This window comes from Amblyraja radiata, chromosome 20, assembly GCF_010909765.2.
Source record: "Amblyraja radiata isolate CabotCenter1 chromosome 20, sAmbRad1.1.pri, whole genome shotgun sequence".
Lineage (NCBI taxonomy): Eukaryota > Metazoa > Chordata > Chondrichthyes > Rajiformes > Rajidae > Amblyraja > Amblyraja radiata.
In genome coordinates this window covers 33,403,488-33,423,417 of record NC_045975.1, presented here as the reverse complement: position 1 = coordinate 33,423,417, position 19,930 = coordinate 33,403,488, and the positions used below count along the sequence as shown (strand labels likewise).

The 19,930-nt window shown below is 43.2% G+C and overlaps 1 long non-coding RNA gene across 1 annotated transcript; it reads right to left on the bottom strand.

The window, feature by feature from the left end:
* Positions 1-86: 86 nt before the first annotated feature.
* Positions 87-11,452, bottom strand: LOC116984819. Its single transcript, XR_004415126.1, has 3 exons — positions 11,386-11,452; positions 4,189-4,406; positions 87-267 (listed from the first exon to the last, which is right to left on the bottom strand). It is a non-coding gene; the product is annotated as an uncharacterized LOC116984819 (long non-coding RNA).
* Between the last annotated feature and the right edge of the window lie 8,478 nt (positions 11,453-19,930).

Here is a 19,930-nt window from a genome sequence, read left to right as displayed (position 1 = left end):
AGGGCCTTATACAACTGCAGAAGGACCTCTTTGCTCCTATACTGAACTCTTGTTAAGAAGGCCAACATGCCATTTGCTTTCTTCACTGCCTGCTGTACCTGCATGCTTACTTTAATTGACTGATGAACAAGGATCCCCAGATCCTGTTGTACTTCCCCTTTTCCCAACTTGACACCATTTAGATGATAATCTGCCGTCCTGTTTTTTTGCTACCAATAACCAAAGTGGATAACATCACATTTATCCACATTAAACTGCATCTGCCCACTCACCCAACCTGTCCAAGTCACCCTGCATTCTCATAGCATCCCCCCTCCCATAGTTCACACTGCCACCCAGCTTTGTGTCATCTGCAAATTTGGTAATGTTACTTTGAATCCCTTCATCTAAATCATTGAAGTATATTGTAAATAGCTGTGGTCCCAGCACCGAGCCTTGCGGTACCCCACTAGTCACTGCCTACCATTCTGAAAGGGACCCATTAATCCCGACTCTTTGTTTCCTGTCTGCCAACCAATTTGCTATCCAAGTCAGCACTCTACCCCCAATACCATGTGCCCTAATTTTGCCCACTAATCTATGTGGGACCTTATCAATGCTTTCTGAAAGTCCAGGTACACTATATCCACTGGCTCTCCCTTGTCCATTTTTCTAGTTACATCCTCAAAAAATTCCAGAAGATTAGTCAAGCATGATTTCCCCTTCGTAAATCCATGCTGACTTGGACCGATCCTGTTACTGCTATCCAAATGTGCCGCTATTTCATCTTTTATAATTGATTCCAGCATCTTCTCCACCACCGATACCAGGCTATCTGGTCTGTAATTCCCTGTTTTCTCTCTCCCGCCTTTCTTAAAAAGTGGGATGACATTAGCTGGTCCATTCATATCTCAAGATAACTTGCCTATTCCAGCTATCAATCGTGTTGACCTTTCTGAACTGCTTTAATGTATTTATATAATTCTTGATCTAAGAAAACCAACTGAGCACCGAGTCGAAACGTACTCTCACCAAAGTCTTATAAATTGGTAAGAAAGAACTGCAGATGCTGGTTTAATTCGAAGGTAGACACGAAATGCTGCAATAACTCTCCACTGAGTTACTCCAGCATTTTGTGTCTACTTAAATTGGTATATATTTATGTTATATGTATGAGCTGCTAGAGGCAGGCACAACAACACTTAAAATACATTTGGACAGCTATGTGGATAGGAAAGGTTTATAATGATATCGGCCAATTACGGGGAAATGTGACTAGCTTAGATAAGGCTTCTTGGTTGGCATAGGCAAGTTGGGCCGAGGGACTTCTGTCCGTGCTCAATGGTTCTCTATAATTGAAGCATAAGCCACCTACTCTTTATATTTAATTCCACCAGCAATTAAAAATAGTATTTCTATGTTTGCTAATTACTTGCGTAACCTGTGTACTAGCGTTTAATTAATGCACAAAGACATTGAGTACTCTGTAATCTCTATAGCTATTTTTTTTTGTTGCCAAAATAGACAATTCCTCAGTAACGTTGTACTCTGTTAGCCAGATCTTTTCACACTCATTTAACTATTCCCTTCTTTGCAACCTCTTGGTGACAACTTTCCTACTTCTCTTTGTGTTATCAGAAAAATTAGCAATCATATCTTTGGAGCCTTCATTGATCTATGTAAATTGTAAACAGTTGGAGGTTCTGCACTGATACCATACATTACATCTTGTGCAACAGAAAAAGTTAATGTGCAAATGCTTGGCAGTAGTAAAACAACAACATTTGTTGTTGGTTCTGTAAGGCAAATAGTACAACTTTCTTTTCAAGTGTCCACATCTATCAACACCACCACTAAAAGAAGGGACCAAGTAAAGATGATTACAAAATCTTCAGTTGACCATACTTTCTGCATTACTTTGAGTTTGGGTCATGGGTCTATGCTGAGCATCTCTGTGATTAAGCTGAATTTAGGTCCTATTTATCAGATAATATTAGCCTATTGTATAAAAAAATAAAATATTTTTGATTACTATTACGAGAAGGGACACTTATATTGTATTTCTTATTCAATTAAGTAGTCATGATCTGATCTGCCTTCTGCTCCGACTGAAACTTATACCTTGTCCCTGTCCAATTTGCAAGGAACAAGGGCCTGTGCACCTGAGATGAGACTACTTGGATGAGGTTTTTATTGCCTCCATCCAATAATTTTTCTCCCCTCTTGAAACCTTTTTTTTCCTTCCTGGTTTAGTTCTAGCTTTTATAACTTCTTCTTTTCGTGTCCATCTTGTTACAAATGTTGACCTAGCTGTCATCGTCCGTCCTGAAAAGGATCCAATCTTCCAGCGTCAATCAGTGGAAGCCATCAGGTCGCAATAGATGATGGTGGTAGCAGAATTAGCTCAGGATACTTCCATTTTCCAGGCCCAGCGAAGTGGACGCTTCTGCTATGGGGCGATTTTCAAGTCAAGTCAAGTTTATTCGTCACATACACTTACGAGATGTGCAGTGAAATGAAAAGTGGCAATGCTCGCGGACTTTGTGCAAAAAGACAAACAAACAAACAACCAAACAAACTACAAACAGAATCACATATTCTTTTACATATTAAATATTGTGGGCAGAAGGAAAAAGGTTCAGTAAAGTTAGTCCCTGGTGAGATAGGAGTTTAGTCCGAATGGCCTCTGGGAAGAAACTCGTTCTCAACCTCTCCGTTCTCACAGCATGGCAACGGAGGCGTTTGCCTGACCGTAGCAGCTGGAACAGTCCGTTGCAGGGGTCACCCATGATTTTATTGGCTCTGGAGTTGCACCTCCTGATGTATAGTTCCTGCAGGGGGGCGAGTGAAGTACCCATAGTGCGTAAAGCCGAACGCACTACTCTCTGCAGAGCCTTGTCATGGGCAGAGCAATTCCCAAACCAGATGGTAATATTTCCGGACAAGATGCTTTCCACCGCCGCTGAGTAGAAGCACTGGAGGATCCTCGGAGACACTCTGAATTTCCTCAATTGCCTGAGGTGGTAAAGGCGTTGCCTTGCCTTACTCACGAGTGCTGCGGCGTGTGATGTCCATATCATATCCTCAGATATGTGAACTCCCAGATATTTAAAACCACTGCACCATTCTAACCAATAGAGTGATACAGTGTGGAAACAGGCCCTTCGGCCCAACTTGCCCACATGGGCCAACATGTCCTTGCTACACTAGTCCCACCTGCCTGCGCCTGGTCCATCTCCCACCAAACCTATCCCATCCACGTACCTGTCCAACTGTTTCTTAAATGATGGGATATTCCCAGCCTCAACTACCTCCTCTGGCAGCTTGTTCCATACACCCACCACCCTTTGTGTTGAAAAAGTTACCCCTCGGATTCCTATTAAATCTTTTACCCTTCTCCTTGAACCTATGTCAATAGACAATAGGTGCAGGAGTAGGCCATTCGGCCCTTCGAGCCAGCACCGCCATTCAATGTGATTATGGCTGATCATCCACAATCAGTACCCCGTTCCTGCCTTCTCCCCATATCCCCTGACTCCGCTATCTTTAAGAGCTCTATCTAACTCAGTTGAAAGCATCCAGAGAACCGGCCTCCACCGCCTTCTGAGGCAGAGAGTTCCACAGACTCACAACTCTGTGTGAAAAACTTTTTCCTCATCTCTGCTCTAAATGGCTTACACCTTTTTCTTAAACTGTGGCCCCTAGTTCTGGACTCCCCCAACATCGGGAACATGTTTCCTGCTTCTAGCGTGTCCAAGCCCTTAATTATCTTGTTTCAATAAGATCCCCTCTCATCCGTCTAAATTCCAGAGTATACAAACACAGCCGCTCCATTCTATCAACATATGACAATCCCGCCATCCTGGGAATTAACCTGGTCAACCTACGCGGCACTCCCTCAATAGCAAGAATGTCCATCATCAAATTTGGAGACCAAAACTGCACACAATACTCCAGGAATGGTCTCACTAGGGCCCTTTACAACTGCAGAAGGACATCTTTGCTCCTATGCTCAACTCCTCTTGTTATTAAGGCCAACATGCCATTCGCTTTCTTCACTGCCTGCTGTACCTGCATGCTTACTTTCAGTGACTGATGAACAAGGACCCCCAGATCCCGTTGTAGTTTCCCTTTTCCCAACTTGACACCATTCAGATAATAATCTGCCTTCCTGTTTTTGCTACCAAAGTGGATAACCTCACATTTAACTGCATCTATCCACTCACCCAACCTGTAAGTTACCCTGCATCCTTATAACATCCTCTTCACCGTTCGCACTGCCACCCAGTTTTGTGTCATCTGCAAATTTGCTAATGTTGCTTTCAATCCCTTCATCTAGATCATTAATGTATATTGTAAATAGCTGCAGTCCCAGCACCGAGCCTTGCGGTACCCCACTAGTAACTGCCTGCCATACTGAAAAAGATCTGTTAATCCCTGCTCTTTGTTTCCTGTCTGCCAGTGTTTCCACTTTGAAGGAAATTACCCGAAATTTGGGAAATTCTGGTTGTCTTCGGGTAATTTTAGGCAAATGAAATAATTTCGGGACATTTCCTGGCCCGGTAAGCCTTCCCCAACTGCGCATGTGCGACTGCCGCCCCAACTGCACAAGCGCGGATACCGAGCCCACTGCGCACTCGAGGGGAGACGCAAAGGTGTCTAATCAGGCCCGCGGGATGATTTGCGGAAAGAAAGTATGTACAGTACGTGTGTATTTACGACCATCTACGCCTGCGCAGTTGGGGGAGGCCCGTCAGCCGCGTCACAATTCAAAATGGCGCCGGTGACACGTTAACATTGGCTACCCTCCAATCCACAGGAACTGATCCTGAATCTATAGAACATTGGAAAATGATCACCAACGCGTCCGCGATTTCTGGAGCCACTTCCTTAAGTATCCTGGGATGCAGACCATCAGGTCCTGGGGATTTATCAGTCTTCAGTCCCATCAGTCTACCCAGCACCATTTCCTGCCGAATGTGAATTTCCTTCAGTTCCTCCGTCACCCTAGATCCTCTGGCCACTAGTACATCAGGGAGATTGTTTGTCCTCCTTGGTGAAGACGAATCCAAAGTACCTGTTCAACTCGTCTGCCATTTCGTTGTTCCCCATAACCCCATTGTGGTTCTCTGGTCCTCGATTCCCCTACTCTGGGCAAGGGACTCTGTGCATCTACCCAATCTATTCCTCCCATGATTTTGTACACCTCTATAAGATCAGCCTTCATCCTCCTGACCTCTAAGGAATAGAGATCCAGCCTTCTCAACCTCTCCCTATAGGTCACATGCTCTTGTCCTGGCAACATCCTCCTAAATCTTTTCTGAACCCTTTAAAGCTTGACAATATCTTTCCTGTAACATGGTGCCCAGAACTGAGCACAATATTCTAAATGCGGTCTCACCAACGTCTTAAACAACTGCAATATAACCTCCCAACCTCTATACTCAATACTCTGGCCAAGGCCAATGTGCCAAAAGCCTTTTTGACCACCGTATCTACCTGTGACTCAACCTTCAAGGAACCATGCACATGCACACCTAGATTCCTCTGCTCTTTGCTCTACAACACTCCCCAGTGGCCTACCATTTACTGTGATGGTCCTGCCTTTGTTTGACGTCCCAAAATGCAACACTTCACACTTCTCTGTATTAAATTGCATCAACCGTTCCTCTGCCCACCTAGCCAATCGATCCAGATCCTGCTGCAATCTTTCACAACCATCTTCACTATCTGCAAAGCCCAGCCACTATTGCATCATCAGCAAACTTGCTAATCTTGCCCTGTATGTTCTCATCCAAATCATTGATGTACATGACAAACAGTAATGGGCCCAGCACCAAACCCTAAGTCATACCACTAGTCACAGGCCTCCAGTCCAAGAAGCTACCTTCCACTATCACCCTCTGCATTCTTCCATGGAGCCAATTTGATAACCATTCAGCGATCTCTCCTTGGATCCCATGCAATCTAACCTTTCAGAGCAGCCTACCTTGTGGATCCTTGTCGAATGCCTTACTGAAATCCATGTATACAACATCTACAGCTCTGCCCTCATCGACTTTTTGGTCACATTTTCAAAAAAATATCAGATTTGTGAGACACGACCTCCAACGTAAAAAACCATGCTGACTATCCTTAATCAGCTCTTGCCCGTCCAAATGCCTGTGTAAACTATCCCTCAGATTACTCTCTGGTAACTTTCCAACTACAGGTGTTAAGCTCACCGGCCTATAATTCCCAGCATTTTCCCTGCAGCCCTTCTTGAAAAGAGGCACAACATTTGCCACCCTCCAGTCTTCCGGCACCTCTGCTGCAGTGAAGGACGACTCATAAAACAGCTCTCCTGTTGCTTTTGGTGTGAGCATTGCTGGCAAGGTCAGGGTTGGTTTCCTCTCCCTGACTGCCTTTAAGGTAGTGGTACTGAGCCACTGTGGTGAATACTGGTTCATTAATGTTGGAAGGGTGGGTATGACCTGTATTACTAGGTTTCTCAGCTTGTCTCGCCACCTTCCTGCACCAAAATCCAAGTAATCTTATTCATTTCCTTGCTCCCCACTCTCTTCCATCTCTCTGAATCTGAGGATGCCCTGTTGTCACTGCACTCCTTTTGTCATTGCTGAGACGTAGCTAAAATATTGAAGGTTTTCCTTGATCTTGGAAAAATTGCTATTATTCAAAGAAGAATGTGAATTGCCAGTGTTTTCGTTGACCTTTATTCCTTAAAGATAGACACAAAATGTTCGAGTAACTCAGCGGGACAGGCAGCATCTCTGGATAGAAGGAATGCATGACGTTTTGGGTCGAGGCCCTTCAGTCTCTCCTATCCAGAGATGCTGCCTATCCCGCTGAGTTACTCCAGCATTTTGTGCCCACGGTTTAAATCAGCATCTGCAGTTCCTTCCTACAGACTTCCTTTTATTCCTGACTATTAAATCGAACAATAAATAATAGCTAACCAATTGTTTATACAATGTATAGGAAGGAACTGCAGATGCAGGTTTATACCGAAGATAGACACAGAGTGCTGGTGCAACACAGTGGGTCAGATAGTGTCTCTGGAGAAAAGGATCAGGTGACGTTTCAGATTTATAATGTACTTATTTATGGTGTCTGTCGAGGCTATGGGCACTCAAAAAAGGGAAAATAATGGTTCAGAATTCCTACCATAATTTAACATCGTTATGCAAACATTAACACAATACCAATCTTGCCTTGTTATCATCACTTGCTCTTTCCCACTCTTGTTATAGAACAGTATATTTTGTGTATAAATAACCTGTGAGTTATTTTCCGTGCATATTATTAAAATAGATATCTCATCATTTGTAAACAATTTGTTTTCATTATTAATGCCTCTGTTACATTTGTAATTGCTCATATCTTTAGGTATCATTAACAGTTTCCCATTTGTTACTGGTTCTTTTGCCATACTTTTCATGGTAAGTTTGTTTCTCTGAAAAATTGTGCTTTAAATGTCTGTAATTCTGAGCTTTGTCCACTGGGTGGACTAAATGACCTGCTGAAAAAACATTTTACTTGTATCTACATTTTAAGTGAAACATTTTTACAGTTAAACAGAAATGACTTAAAGGTTCATTGTTTAGTGTCTTTGTTTTTAACCTCTTCATTTTAGATCTGTGATAAATGTCAACATTTAGAGGCTAACCTAACTCACACATTCGCAAATTGTATAGAAATCAAAAACTTCTGGACGGACATTTTTAGAATAATACCTATAGTTGTCAACACTCAACTGGATCCCGATTTAAAACTAATAATACTAGGGATATTAGAACAAAGCCTAACACTTACAACAACCCAAAGAAACTTTATCGACTATAGTGTAATAACTGGGAAAAAATTAATATTAAAATTTTGGAAAGGTCCTATAACCCCCACAATTAAAATGTGGATTATGGAAATGTCAGAGGCCTTACATTTGGAAAGAATCAGACTTGTCTTAATGGACAAACAAGAACTTTTTATCAGAATATGGTCTCCATTCATTGACTATTTGAAGGGCCAGACTGGTTCGGCACGGGAACCTGACTGAAACTTGAATTAAGGATTAGATGAAAAGTTATACTTTATAATTCATGAACTTATCTCCAATGTTGTATTTTTAGTAAATTATTCCATTCTTCTTTATCATGCTTTTTCCTCTTTTTTATTTCTCTTTCTTATTTGCACCCCAGCGGTAGGAACATTGACTTCTCTAACTTCAGATAGCCCTGGCTTTCCCTCTCTATCCCCTCTCCCTTCCCAGTTCTCCCACTCGTCCTACTGTCTCTGACTACATTCGATCTTTGTCCCGCCCCCTCCCCTGACATCAGTCTGAAGAAGGGTCTCGACTCAAAACGTCACCCATTCCTTCTTTCCAGAGATGCTGCCTGACCCGCTGAGTTACTCCAGCATTTTGTGTCCACCTCTCTCAAGCTTGGGCTCTGAGACCATATGTAGACTGGCAGGAGGATTATAGAAGTGGGATTAATGATGGATGTGAAAGTACTGTTGGAAGTTGGGGATACAATGATTGGAATATTCGAGGGAGGGAAGCATGATCTCATGAAGCATGAGTTTTCAGGAAGCAGTTGAGAGCCATGTGTTTTTCTGAACAATCTCTGCCGTCCCATGCATTACCAGCTTTTACTTGTCAACCCAATTCCCTTTGAAGCTCCAATCAGAGAGGGCCAACTGTGTATTTTGCATCAATGTCAATAACTATTTATCTTGACTAGATTTCATGAAGAGCCAAAATTACAATTATTTCATAATTAATGTGGCATTCCTGAGTCTTGTGGATCTCTGGAGAAGCTGAATGGGAAACGTGGCTGATAATGCCATTAATTGACCAAATCATAGGGTTTTTTTTGTCGTAGCTGACGCGTTGAATCTAAATGGAGTGCTTGGGGAAGTTGGAAATTCTAAGAATGGCTCGTTTTAAGTTTTCTGTGCATATTTTTACTTTGCATTCCTCATTTACACCATCTTCTGACTGTTTTTTAAAAATTTATTTATGTATTACTGCATTGCTGGCCATGCATATTTGCTCAGTTTTCCCATTTAATCTTTCTGAATTGTATTCCCCCATAAAATGGAAATAGATGTACTGAAGGGGCTATAGTTTATGAATTTTTTGTCACGTGAATTGAGGTACAGTGAAAAGCTTTTGTTACGTGCTAACCGCTCGAGACGATTATACAAGGCTAATACCAGAAATGGAAATGCATTTATTGGAGAGCAGATGACAGATGGGGACAGGAAAATAATGCTGGAGTGACACATTTAATGTTTTTTAATATATAAAATGTTTTGATAGAGAAGGTAAAGGCACAATGCATTTATGTTGAAGCAAAGACACCTATAGGGCATTTATACAAAAACATCTGTATCCAAAGATCATTGTGATTCTGGCTTCTGGGGGTGACTGAAGCAAAGTGTAAGATGGAAGGAAGTCCAAACTGGAGCATAAATGCCAGAGTGGATTGGTTGGGCTGAATCACTTGTGTTGTATACCCGTAATTCTAATTAATTTAATGTGATCCTATGCCTGTAGTGGTGATTCTTTTCTAATCGAAAATAAGGATTGGATTCCTTATTTGGATGTTGGATTCCTCTCAGTATCGTAGGATTCCTGGAGCAATAACTAATCTGCTGGAGGAAGCTTGGTGGGTCGAGCAGCATCTATGGGGAAGCCGGCCATGGGACTGGAGGAGCAAACATGAAGTGGGTCTGAGGCTGCCGTTTGCCCCCGAAGATCGAGAATCGGAAGGAGGAGAGGGAGTCAGCGACACAGTTGGACGCTGGACAAAGGGCCGGCAGAAGAAATGGGGGGGGGTCTAGCCTTCTGTGTCTTTAAGGTCGGCTGTGGGAGAAGCCCCCTGGGGCACAAAGACTGTAGGCCCGGGAGCGGAGAGAAGGTCGACCCTCTGGCGATTTCAATGAGGTGATGGCTGCAATGAGCTTCATGGCCAGAGGCAGCTTGGATTGTGTAAAAATGGTGCCAAAATATTGGTGACTATTGCATATGGACTCAGTGGGTTGTTTCCATGCATGCGGTACTTAATCAGGGATTGTTTTTGTCTACGGCAATGATCCCATTGATCTATATGCAAAAAATGTACCTTGGTATACATGACAATAAGAGAACCATTGAAACATTGATCTGTGGGTGGAAAAGAATAGTTGACTTTTCTGGGCGTTCCTTTCCACCCACAGATGCTGCATGATCTGCTGACTTCCTCGAATGGGTTGTTGCTCCAGATTCCAGCATCTGCAGTCTCTTGTGCCTCCTTTATCGTATCCCTCTCGCATTCTTGAGCAAATTTGAATTTATGAACTGATGTGCCTTGATTTTCTTTATAGAAACATAGAAAATAGGTGCAGGAGGAGGCCATTCGGCCCTTCGAGCCAGCACCCACCATTCATTGTGATCATGGCTGATCGTCCCCTATCAATAACCCGTGCTTGCCTTCTCCCCATATCCCTTGACTCCACTAGCCCCTAGAGCTCTATCTAACTCTCTCTTAAATCCTTCCAGTGACTTGGCCTCCACTGCCCTCTGTGGCAGGGAATTCCATAAATTCACAACTCTCTGGGTGAAAAAGTATTTTCTCACCTCAGTCTTAAATGACCTCCCCTTTATTCTAAGACTGTGACTCCTGGTTCTGGACTCGCCCAACATTGGTAACATTTTTCCTGCATCTAGCTTGTCCAGTCCTTTTATAATTTTATATGTTTCTATAAGATTCCCCTCATCCTTCTAAACTCCAGTGAATACAAGCCTAGTCTTTTCAACCTTTCCTCATATGACAGTCCCGCCATCCCAGGGATCAATCTCGTGAACCTACGCTGCACTGCCTCAATCACAAGGATGTCCTTCCTCAATTTAGGAGAACAAAACTGTACACAATACTCCAGATGTGATCTCACCAGAGCCCTATACAACTGCAGAAGAACCTCTTTACTCCAATACTGAAATCCTCTTGTTATGAAGGCCAACATTCCATTAGCTTTCTTCACTGCCTGCTGTACCTGCATGCCAACTTTCAGTGACCGGTGTACAAGGACGCTCAGGTCTCGCTGCACCTCTCCCTTATCTAACCTAACCCCATTGAGATAATAATCTGCCCCCTTGTTTTTCCCACCAAAGTGGATAACCTCACATTTATCTATATTATACTGCATCTGCCACTCATCTGCCCACTCACTCAACCTGTCCAGGTCACCCTGCAACCTCCTAACATCCTCTTCACAGTTCACACTGTCACCCAGCTTTGTGTCATCCGCAAACTTGCTAGTGTTGCTCCTAATTCCCTCTTCCAAATCATTAATATATATGGTAAACAGTTGCGGCCCCAACACCGAGCCTTGCGGCACTCCACTGCCTGCCATTCTGAAAAGGACCCGTTCACTCCTACTCTTTGCTTCCGGTCTGCCAACCAATTTTCTATCCATGTCAACACCCTACCCCTAATACCATGTGCTCTAAGTTTAGTCACCAGTCTCCCGTGCGGGACCTTATCAAAGGCTTTCTGAAAGTTTAGATATACCACATCTACTGGCACCCCTTCATCCATTTTACTTGTCACATCCTCAAAAAATTCCAGAAGATTAGTCAAGCATGATTTCCCTTTCATAAATCCATGTTGACTTGGACTAATCCTTTTACTGCTATCCAAATGCCCCATTATTACCTCTTTAATAATTGACTCCAGCATCTTTCCCACCACCGAAGTCAGGCTAACTGGTCTGTAATTTCCCGTTTTCTCTCTCGCTCCTTTCTTGAAAAGTGGGATAACATTAGCTATCCTCCAATCCACAGGAACTGATCCTGAATCTATTGAACATTGGAAAATGATCACCAATTTGTCCACTGTCTCTAGAGCTACCTCCCTGAGGACCTTGGGATGCAGACCATCAGGCCCAGGGGATTTATCATCCTTCAGTCTCATTAGCCTACCCAATACTATTTCTCGCCTAATGAAAATTTATTTCAGTTCCTCTACCCCCTTAGATCCTCTGTCCTCCAGTACATCTGGGAGATTGTTTGTGTCTTCCTTAGTGAAGACAGATCCGAAGTACCTAATCAACTCTTCTGCCATTTCCTTGTTGCCTATAATAATATCACCCGTGTCTGCGTTCAAGGGACCCACATTTGACTTTGCTACTCTTTTTCCCTTAACATATCTAAAGAAGCTTTATGGGTCAACATCAAGTTGCATTGTCATAGAGTTTAACAGCATAGTTGAACGCGTATGAAATGGAATAAAATCTGCATTCAATAAAATCAAAAAAATTTAATTGCTATCAAATTTATTCCATATCCTTGCAAAAGCACCAAGACTTGCTAACCACCAAGTACTCGGGTGACTTTTCAACACTACAGCAAGTGGTTGTTCAGTTGTTTAAGCGGCTTTTTCACGGGGCGACTTGACGCAAGAGTTAACCAGAGTTTAACATCGTGGGAACCTCGTGCGATAACAGTACGGCATTCGTGGACCACCGTGGATCACCATAGCGCTAACGGCAGGCAATCGTGTATCTTGGTCACTCGGGAGAAAATTCAAGAAAGTTTGAATTTCTCCAAGAGTGACTTGTACACTTGTGGTTGAGCATTGCAACATTGTATGAACATAGTGGCCAGTGCGATATCCGTGCGATATCCGTAATAATTCTTGCGGGTACCGTGGGAACTCCTGCGAACGGTGAGTAACTGAGCAGTTTGATTGTCAGTGCTTGTTTTACCTCATTGTTAAATATATTTTTTACTATCAGATTGATGTCTGCAATTCTTCATTAACACATCACTACAAGATGAATGTCTCTAATGTTATAATCCCTCTCATGCTGAAACACAAAATAGTTGAAGGGAGGTGAAATAATCACATTTTCATTCTTTTTCATTTTTGAGTGTTCAGGTACCTCACTTGCTGAGCTTTTTTACTCCAGCAGTTTGTGTCTCTTTTTGTCTAAAGCAGTTTCTAAGACTGTAGGAACTCCGCGGGCCAGGCAGCAACTACGGAGGGAAATGGACAGGCGACACTTTCTTCAGGCTGCCTTATCTCTCTCCCCCCCCCCCCCCCCCCCCCCCCCCCTACTTCCACCCACACACACAAATGCTGGAGAAACTCAGCGGGTGCAGCAGCATCTATGGAACGAAGGAAATAGGCAACGTTTCGGCCCGAAGCGTTGCCTACTTCCTTCGCTCCATAGATGCTGCTGAACCCGCTGAGTTTCTCCAGCATTATTGTGTACCTTCGATTTTCCAGCATCTGCAGTTCCTTCTTAAACACAAATGCACCGAGTTCCTCCAGCATTTCGTGTTTTGCTCAGTATTCCAGCATCCGCTGTCTTCCGCGTCTCCAATAAAACAAAACTACTGTCAAAAGGGTGAAGAATAGGGGCAGAGATAGATACATTCCTGATTAGTGCGGCTGTCAGGAGGTTATGGGGAGAAGGCAAGAGAATGTGGTTGAGAGGGAGAGATAGATCAGCCGCGATTGAATGGCGGAGTGGACTTAATTTTGCTCCTATAACTAACAAAGATAGTAATTGTTAGGGAAATTTAGTTATTAAAGACGAGGGGGAGCAGAAATGGGCCGTCTGGGATGGCTCGCAAGATACTTGCATAGAGGCACAAAAGTTAAAGAAAGGGCAGATAAACAGAGAGGGGGGGGGGGGACTTCCCTCAGTGCCCATCTGTTACCATTAACTGGACAGTTCGGTCTGTGAAACGCAACACGCCAGCCCCGACATCCAGCCCGGTGGTCAGTCCTTTGAAGATAGACACCAGTTGCTTGGAGCAACTCAGCCGGACAGGCAGCAACTCTGGAGAGAAGGAACGGGTGGCGTTTCGGGTCGAGAGCCTTCTTCAGACTGAGGTCAATCCCCTGCATGGGTAACAGGAGTCCCAGCCAACACGACAATCGCCCGCTGCACAGTCTCGGAGCTTCCACTGCGAAAACGGTGCCCACATTTGAGCACATGTAACTGAACCATCCTAACACCAACCACAGAGCATTCCTGAACTACTACCTACCTCATTCGAGACCCTCGGAATGGGTGACGTTTCGGGACGAGACTCTGAAGAAGGGTCTCGAACCGAAACGTCACACATTCCTTCTCTCCAGAGATGCTGCCCGTCCCGCTGTGTTACTCCAGCATTTCGTGTCTATCTTCCGTATGCTCTGTGATGGTCATCTCGGAGTCAAGTGGCAACTCTGGTCTGTAGACACGAGGAACTGCAGACGCAGGAATCACGAGCAAAACACAGTGCGTTGGACGAGCCTGACCCTTTGAGTTCCTCCATCACTTTGTGTTGAAGTCAGGTCTGGACATTGCTTGGCTCAGTCTCAGGCGCCGGCTAACTAGGAAGGTCGAGTCAAAGTCCAGCACTAACACTCAAGAAATAATGTTTGCGGCCTGATGTTCCCAATATTTAATTGAAATCATTAATAAAGTAAATAAATAGATACTGGTCTAATCAGTATCTACGGGATTGGACAGGCTAGATGCAGGAAGAATGTTCCCGATGTTGGGGGAGTCCAGAACCAGGGTCCCAGTTTTACAGTCTACCGTGGGAACTCTTTAACTCAGTAAAGTAAAGTAAAGTAAAGTAGCCTTTATTGTCATATCAGCGCACAGGCAGCAGTTGATTGTTGCTCTATTCAGTTTCCCAGGGGGTCGGGACAGGACTGGAGTTGGGAGGGAAAGGTGGGGGAGTCGAGGGAGAGGAGGGGGAGACAGATGGGGGTGTCTTCATTTACTGGCGGCGGGTGTCTGTCACTGAAACAGGCAGGTGAGATTTCACATCCACCTTGTGTGTGCCTCTCTCTCTCTCTCTCGCTCCCTCCCTCTTACACAGGCTGAGAGACTCTGCCTCTGTGAGTGTACGTCTCTTTCTCCCCCTCTCCCACACACAGTAAGACCGAGGTACTGTGCTCAGTCCATCTGTGTCTCCCACATACACGGTAAAACATGTCTCCAAATGAGCCAATTCAACCAAGGGAGGATATTTATAGTGTGTGAAAAAAAAGTGACATCATTTGTGCCACGTGATGATTTAACAACACTTCACAATGTTCATTCAAGATTTAACGGGAAAGCTCAGGAGACGGACAAGTCACTCGCACAAATAACAGAAATGCCGAGTACCGTGGGAACTCTTTATCTACCCCCCCGTTATATTGTGTGATATCGTGCTAGACCACGACCACTTCACTCTGGTTACATCTTGCGTTAAGTCGCCCCGTGAAAAAGCCGCATTAGAGAAGATGTACAACTGGAAGAAATCCTGCACATTCATTTTCAAGAAGACAACAATTGGCAAGATTCCCTTTAGTCGAAGCTAGCTGCAACATGGAATTCATTGCCACAAACCACTGTCAAGGAAAAAATGATGTAAGAAATACATTAAAAAGTAATTAGAACAACTGTATGGAAGCAGACCTGATTGAATTGAAGATGTATCAACAATTCTGTTCTTATTTGGTCGTCTGTTAACCAGACTATGCAACAGATGTTGGGTTACACAAAGTGGCCTTCTGGAAATTCAAGGTTAATTCAATGGTGGCGAGATGTTGGCAGCTTACATAAAAGGATGGAAGCTCACTGTTAAAAATATGAACTGGTGAGATGTCTCCAGCATTTGTAAAGTTGTGTCTTTTTAGTGTGGGCTACTAAACCCCAGAGATCCAGAATGTGCTCTCTACCTGTACTGGCACTTACTCAGATTTGGAGGTCTGTTATTGTCCAAATCCAAAGGTCCTCAATGTATCCCGAGAGGATGGATTTGATCGCAAGCAGGTGGTTATGCATCCATGGGATAACTGCAGGCCCTCCCCACCTTACAAACACTGGCTCATGTACAGTCTGTACAGCTACAAATGAGCATTTAATTGTCTGGTGGGATGGATTTGTCAGCTGCTGTGGGGCTGCAGGTATCTCCTGCCATGTGGGAACTCAGTTCATTTCCAAGTTGTGAACTGTTCAGCTTACAAGGATTTTACCGGAGCGTAACCTGGGGAGGACCGGGAAACGAATTTACTACATCTAAAACATTAAAGTGAGGACATTCCTTCTGTGCAGGCAAATGTAGCAACTGATTTCCATGCAGCCGAGTTTCCCAAGCAGCAAAAATGCTGAGAAGAGTTGCAAGATATCACAGCAGTAGCATGTAGATAGAAAGCAAAGCACAGGTTTTCAATACACGCAGTTGCCAGTGTGGGTCTTCTTTATTTTACGAAAGTACACCGCTAGTACTCACACATATTCACGAGACTGATAAGATAATGAAAATATCACATGACACAAATCACTCCATTCTGGTACTCAGTTCTTCAACTTACAGTTACCATTATATGCACTATTATATACAGTACAATAGTTTAATTTGGTCTAGAGGTTCTAGACGAGGGCTATTTGTTAGCCAGAATATCCCCCATGCGAACTCTCGTGTTTGTCTTTGAATCCCTCAGAAGAAATCGTTTAGTCAACCCTGTGCACATGGATAGATTTTAGTGTAACATCTATTCAAAAGATGGTACTTCTGACCGTGATTGTATATCAGCCGAGAATAGGTATGCAAGACCAAATTTGGGGTTCAGAATACTCAAGTACAAACTCAACGAGAGGAACATCACTTGAGCAGAGTTGATTCACTCCCTGAATCTCAAGAAGCTTAGAGTCTGAAGAAGGATCCCTCCACATTCACTTCCCTCCACAGATGCTGCCTGACCCGCTGAGTTTCTCCAGCATTTTGTTTTGGCTCCAGATTCACTCCCTATACAGATTCAATCACAGAGTAGCCCTTAGGACAGTTGTTGAGGTTCAGCCATGAAAGATTTTCAATTCATCTGCTGGGAGTTTAATGGAGTGGCCCAACAGAGAGATATCCTCCCACCGAAGGGCCTTTGTAGGAAACAGGCAATTCTGAAAAGATTCAAATGAATTTCAGGCTGGTGTTTTTAAAGTGCTTTTCCATAATTTGTAAATTACATCTCTATCCACTTTCAATGGAAAATAGCACTTTCTAAAAGTCCTATTTTTCTTCCAATGTACCAAAATAGTCACTTATTCCTTCCTCTGCTACACCTTGCTTTTCCAATGCCTTTTCTTCAAGCCTTATCTTGTTGGCATCAAGCTTGCATTCCTGTACTTTGGATCTTTATATTTTCCAATCTACTTCCTTCCATGCTTCCTTGAATTGTTTGGAAACCTCCTTTAATTTTCCTTTAGATTGAGTTTGAGGCTTCTGGTTCATTATTTGAAGGGTTCAATGTTTGACCCATTGAATTTGACGTCCGCTTTATTTTCTTCACTGCGGAGATTGGAAATTAATTATTCCAAATGTTGACATTACTTTGGCATTGGATTATTTCTTCAATAATTTATTTCCCTCTTTCTCTCCATTGTTTGTTGGAGTTGAATGTTAAAGAGCTGACTGTGTTCTGGGATTTTGTTCTTCTAATTATTCCTAATGAGTGATATTGCCAAACCTTATTCTGAATTTGTGTCCAGTTATTTAATTATAATGTGATTTCTCAGATTATGTGGGTAAGGCTATGTTCGTTGTCCATTCTCACGTGTCCCTAAAGATATTGTGTAGGAAGGAACTGCAGATGGCGGCTTAAACCGAAGATAGACACAAAAAACTGGAGTAACTCAGCAGGTCAGACATGTTCATTATCCTTCATAAACCACTGTAATATGGTATTTTTTAATACACCTTTTAGACTCCGGGCATCACTAGCAAGACCCATTGCCCATCCCGAATAATCCATGACAAGGTGGTGGTGTGCTTCTTAAACCACTGCATTCCTTCAGGAGATGATACTCCCACAGTCTGAAGAAGGGTCCTGACCTGAGACATCACCAATCCGTGCTCTCCATATGTTGCTTGACCTGCTGAGTTACTCCAGCAGTTTATGTCTTTTTTTTGTAAACCAGCATCTGCAGTTCCTTGTATTCCCTCTCACTATACTGTTGGGTGGAGAACTCAAGGCTGGAAATATGGAAATGTTCATTTTGGCAAGCAAAAAATAACAAAAAAGAAGCACTTTATATAAATGGTGAGAGATTACAGAGCTGTGAGATGCAAAGAGATGTGGATATCCAGGTGTATGATATGCAAAAAGCTTGTGTGCAGGTCGAGCATAAAATTAGAAAAGCCAACAGAAAATTACATTGTTATTTTAAATGTTGAACTGCAAATGACATTGTTTATTGCTAGGAGAATTTAATACAAAAATAGAAGGGTTATGATACACTTAAGGTGCATATTGGCGAGGCATCTGGAGTACTTGCACAATATTTGTCCCTTTATTTAAAGGATATAAGTGCATTCAAAGTAGTTCAGAGAAGGTTTACTGAAATGTATCATGAGAAAAATACAAAAAGCTGGAGGAACTCAGCAGTTCAGGCAGCATCTGGGAAGGGAATGGACAGGCAATGTTTTGTGTGAGGGCTGTACTTCAGACTGAAGAAGGGCCCTGACCTGAAACGTTGCCAGTCCTTTCCCTCTCAGATGCCACCTCACCCACTCAGTCCCTCCAGCTCTCTGTATTTTGCACAAGATTCCAGCATCTGCAGTTTCTTGTATCTCCGTCTGTATCCTATGCGGAAGGATTGGACAGACAGAGGTGTAAAAACATACAAAGAATTTGATTTGCCATACAGTCATACCAAAAAAGCAATAAGACACACAACTACATAAAAATTAACATGAACATCCACCACAGTGCACTGCGATGGAAGGCAATAATGTTTTGTCGTTTTTCCTCCTTTTCTCCCACGGTCGGGGCAGTCGGAACCATCCGCAGTCGGGACAATTGAAGCTCCCGCAGCCGGCGATCGAAGCTCCCACGATCGGGGCGGTTGAAGCTCCCGCGGTTGGAGCTCCCGAAGTTGATCCTCAGTAAAGGGACCACCAGCTCCACGATGTTAGGCCACAGTGCGGACAGAGAAACGATACGGAAAAAGTCGCATCTCCATCGAGGAAAGAGATAAAAAATGTTTCCCCCCCCACCCACGTAATACAACACTGAAGATACACTAAAACACACATTTAACAACAGACTAAAATCAACAAAGGAAGGATGAGACAGACTGTTGGCGAGGCTGCCATCGGACAACGCCACCCATTGAGGCACTATTTTCTCTCAGAGCATTGAGAATCTTTGATGCTTCCCAAAGAGGGGGGAGGCAGAGTCTTTGAATATATTTAATGTGGTGGATAGATTATTAACGGAGTAGCCGGGAATGCGGAGTTGAGGTTACAATCCAATCACCCATCACTTTATTGAATGACTTTGCAGAGTTCGAGTGGCTGACTTATGCCCTTAATTCATTTATTTATATGTTGATGCTATCTGATCAAGTCAGCTTTATTCCTTCTCTGCTTGGATGTAGTGTTAATAGTACAACTGAGTTTTGCAGGACATTTGAGAGTCAAATACGTGGACTGGATCCAGAATCGGGAAAGACCAGACCAGGAGCAACAGATACCACACTGAGGTGAAAAACTTCAGTTAACCAGATTAATTTTTAACATAAATCCGATAGTTTTTATGGTCATCATTATTAAGACTACATTTTATCCCCCCAAAATTCCCAGATTATTAGCAACATAGTTGTTACAGTGTTATTCTATAGTTATTCTACATAGTTATTCCACAGTTGTCACAGTGGGATTGTTGGTCTAGGCTCCTGGTTTCATGGTTTGGTAATTTAAGCAATCTGTCATCACCCTTCCAGTATATAATTGTATTTATTTATTCACCCAGAAGTTGATCATACATATTTGATATGGTTTGAGGAATGCAGAGCAGACATAAGATAAAAATAACACACAGTGCTGGAGTAACTCAGCAGGTCAGGCAGCATCTCTGGAGAACATGGATAGATGACGTTTCGGGTTGGGACCTTTCTTCAGATAAGATAACTGGAATTA